Genomic DNA, 4,472 nt, shown 5'->3' on the forward strand with positions numbered 1-4,472 from the left:
AGTGCGCAGTGTCCAAGAAGGTGGTGTGGGGAAGATGAGACGGTTAGACATTTGTTTTGGGAATGCCCCTTCACTAAAAATGTATGGAGTTTATTAGGTCATTGGTTGAATGATTTGTGTAAAGAAGAGTTGACATACAAAAGCATAATGTATGGGTTTCTGAAAGTGAGTTGGGGGAGGGGGGAAAGTGTTGGTGGATAATAGTGAACTGTGTCAAAGATGCATTATGGAGGGCGAGAAATATTTGTGTGTTTAAAAGATATGAAATACCCGAAAGAGTTGTGATCAATTTTATGGTTTGTCTGTTAAAAGATTATATTATAAGAAATCTATTTGGAGAAAATGAAGAGAACAAGAGAAAGATATGGAAAGTGCCAAGAAAATATTTGAGTATCTGTATGTAGAACTAATGTGAAAGTATTTTTTCCCCCTTTGTTCTGTTTTTCACTTTGTGGGTTTCCCCATTTGGGCCCCTTTGTATCTTGATGGTTTATTTATAAAGTGAATTGATGTAATTTTTTTTCTGAACAATAAAATCCTTTGAAAATTGAATTGAATTGGTTCACCCAGGGCGAGGCTCAGCCATTGCACTCCGGTTGTGCTGACCCCTGCGAATTCCCCAAATGTGGGAATCTCGACTGCATAATTTCTGGTAGTGGGGGACTGCGTTCGCGCTCTCCCCTGATCACATGTTCAAAGAAAACAGAGAAAAATACATACCCAGGCAGTCAGGTTTATGGTATTCATTAAGTCTCAGGATTTCAACTTGAGCTTCATGTGGCTCATGTGCCGAACCACATGAGCGGATGTTATCACGCCAACGTGTTGAATGAAAATTACCATAAGAAGAAGCTTTAAGTTTGCCAACTTAAGTGTGCAGCTTTACTAGACACACAACAGAAAAATGCTTGGGCTAACATAGAACTGTGAGAACTGTGTGACCTGGTACATCTGTGACTGTTTTCAATGGGAATGAAACCACAAAAATTCAGTGTTGTGAGGAATCACTGTATTTCACAGAGGACTTGCTGATATGGAAAAAAAATCTTATTGTAGTTTTAAATTAGGACTGCAGCAATTCATCGAGTACGTTGATGATTCGATTATAACAGTATTTGCTTCGATGCTTCTTTCAGTGCCCGGCTCTGTAGCCTGCCAATGTGTTAAATGATGTAAATGCAAGCATTTCACACACATTTGCGACTAGAAACTGACCTGCAATACAAACATATTAAGGAGCAGCATGTGAACAAAAAGTTTGACAACATTAAGCAAACACAGGGCCCAGTTTTAAACCAAAACACTGATAACACAACAGCAGCAGTGACTGTTGTGTTAGTGGCCCACTTTAACTTGGAGCTGGAGTCGCTGCAAAGAGATGGAGCTGTTACTGGGACGGTGAAGTCAGTTGAGTAAAAGACCACTTTTCTGGCGTCCAAAACAGCAGCGCTGTTCCAATAATCACCAGTAAAACCATTACTGGGAGGAAACTAGCAGGCGTCTTTCATCAAAGCACCTGATCAACAAAATCCAACATTAAGAAAAGTGAACTCTTTTAGCTGCTTCATCCAGCGCCAATTGTGTTACACAGAAGGAAATCTGCAGTAAAGCTACAGAAGTAAGGCAACATCAAAATATGCATCTGAACAGAGAACTTGGTCCTAACTTTACCTGACCGGTTAAATTAAACACCTTGCTGATAGCTAAGCACATAAAAGGTTTAGTTATTTGTTTTTTGACAGGTGTTGTCTGCAGTTAAACTTTTAATGTAAAAAGAAAGCTTTAATGTGTGCTTGGATTCGATATATAAAGTCCAAGCACACACTATAAACTGAGAAACTTTTTATTTTTTATTTTATAAACAAATTAATGCTCAATTGGACTCTTTGCTGTAAGCTGGAGCCACATTTAACGAAATGGGGTTTTGTCCCTGTTGTTGTTGCTGGTTACAAACACTAGGTTGCTGTCATTGTCATTGTCAAAGTTCTATCATTTGTTTTGGAAAAGCTTAAATCCTCTGTTAGCCATTTATTGGTAATGTGAGTAAGTAGCCATACTTTGCGGACTGGTTTGTGTTTGCTGAACATTTGTTGATGAAACAGTGTTTGTAGATGGTTAAAAAGGTTGGTATAAAATGGTTTGTTTTAGTTTATTTTTGTGCAGAACAATGCACATAGACTAGGATTGAGTGAGATTTCTAGTTGTTAGCAGGCGGTTAGTAGTGGAGTAGGAAAAAGTTTATTCGACATTGTGAACTCTGTTATCCTCTAGGAAACGTATCAGAACCACCTCTGCTTTAACCTGAGACTACGTCTACACTAACCCAGATAAATTGGAAAACTGTGTTTTCGTCTACAAACGCTCCACATCCACACTGAAAACGCTACATTCCTGTACTGTGCATGCGTGAAAAGTAATATGATTGAGCTGCGTCATTTCCATCTGCCGTTTATTTACTTTCCGGCTCTTTGAAAAGTTGCTGCAAAATGTTGAGGAAAAGTGCCAAGTTTTATCTGGAGCATGTACAAACTGATATGAATCTTTAATAGGGCTGTCAAAATTGAGAGCAAACAAAACAACTGCTGTAGAATTCAGTCCACCATCTTAGTTGACTTGGTCACATGACTGCATCGTATGACATCGTTTTCGAAAGCCTCCGTTTTCACAGTCCACACTGTGACACAAAAACAGTGATTTCAAATTTATCCACTTTCGAGAGCGTTTTCAAAAAACTCAGTTTTCCTTGACCAAAAATGCCGTCTCAGTGTGGACGGAAGGCCAAAATGGAGAGAAAAAGATGCGTTTACAAACAAAAACGTATTAGTGTGGACATGGTCTGAGATGCAGACAATCCAGACTTGGGTTTACAGTCAAGAGACATCTTATGGGAAGCACAGAAACAGTTCATGAGTGAAGGGATAAGATGGGTTAATTTCAATATAGGTGGTTTACTCTTGCTATAAAGCGAGAGTAAACCAGACCCTGCAGGAACTCGCAGCACTCTTACATTTCTCCATCTTAAAAGTTTGTGGACAAGACACAGTTGGCACAACTCATGAAAAACAAAGAAAGACAACTTTGTAAACCAAAAACACAAACGTATCACTTCAAGTCAATATCCAGACCATCTGGAAAAGAACAGGAGGATGGCTAACTAAAGCCAGCCAGAATAAGTAGGCGATGAACTTATTAGATGGGGACCTCAAACAGAAAACCGGAAAAGGATGTGCTACTCAGAAGACTCATGTTTCTCATATCTCCACAGCAGCCTTCCATAGTTTATCTCAACACCGCTACAGAAACAGTAATAAAGATTAATAAATGAACACTATCTGAAGCAAAGCAAATTGAGAAAACTGTTAAAGAGGCCCTCTACAGTGCAAGAATTCCTTTGTCCAACCTCAACATTAAAGAAAAGCCCATCACATCCCTGAGTAAAGGCCAAAACATCGACGTACTACCAGCTGACTGGAAAGGTGCATAATTCCTCAGTCCCAGCAACATTTATGAGGTCTTAAGGGAGACCTCACAAGCAGCTACAAAGTAATTAATTGCAAAAGTCATTAACAACCTCTAAGCGAATAAGCCCTTTACCACCCAACATACCACCGCCTTTATTCTGGAGATACTCAAAGTCCATATATCTGAGTGCACTGATCCACAAAGGAGGAGTCCTACTTTTAATAATAAAAACCACCAAACACCTCGTCACCATCTTGACTACACATGCCCCACATCAAAGACTCAGACTTCACCAATAAGGTGTGTAAGCTTACTCTACATGAAACCATAGCATCCTTTGATGTCATCTCACAGTTGTAAGCCTACAATTGAGCCAGTGCAGATGCAGTCCGAAAACGATTAAAGGGAGTCAACTCCTCACACGACAGGACTAGCTTTACCTCCAATCAGTATCCTGTTAGACGTTGTAAACATGCACGACAGACCCAGTGGCGTTGTGATAATTTTTACTTCTTTAATGACGGTTGCTGGACACACACAGCTGCAGCTGTCCCGCTGCCAGCTCAACATAACAACAACAACGTTAACTCAAAATCCAGGCTTTTAAGCCAGCGAGGCGTGATTGCAGATATATTATCCCCCCCCCCCACGCTGAAACCACATGGGCACTGGACGAACTGTTTGATATTATCGACCGGCAGGAAACGTTACAAAAAGCAAAAGGTAAAGGAAAGGAACACACACAGAAAGAAAGCTCTTAAAATGTGGTTATCCCAACTGGGCCTTCATCAAATTTGGGAAGCTGCACAGGAAAAAAGGTCAGACACCATCTAGGTAGAAACACAGTAACAGGTGGAACAATTTTCTCATCCCTTATGTAGCAGGTTTTTCAGAGAAATTCAGGAACTTTTTCACCAAGCATGACATCCCAGTGCACCACAGACCCTAGCCACACACTTGCACAAAAACTGATTCATGCCATGGACAAAACTCCCAACAAAACTGCTGTG

The 4,472-nt window shown here is 40.2% G+C and overlaps 1 pseudogene; it reads left to right on the forward strand.

Annotated features, from left to right (window-relative positions):
• Nucleotides 1-543: 543 nt before the first annotated feature.
• On the forward strand, nucleotides 544-684 carry LOC113037045 (uncharacterized; annotated as a pseudogene).
• Nucleotides 685-4,472: the final 3,788 nt, after the last annotated feature.

This window comes from Astatotilapia calliptera, chromosome 14 (genome assembly GCF_900246225.1).
Source record: "Astatotilapia calliptera chromosome 14, fAstCal1.2, whole genome shotgun sequence".
Classification (NCBI taxonomy): domain Eukaryota; kingdom Metazoa; phylum Chordata; class Actinopteri; order Cichliformes; family Cichlidae; genus Astatotilapia; species Astatotilapia calliptera.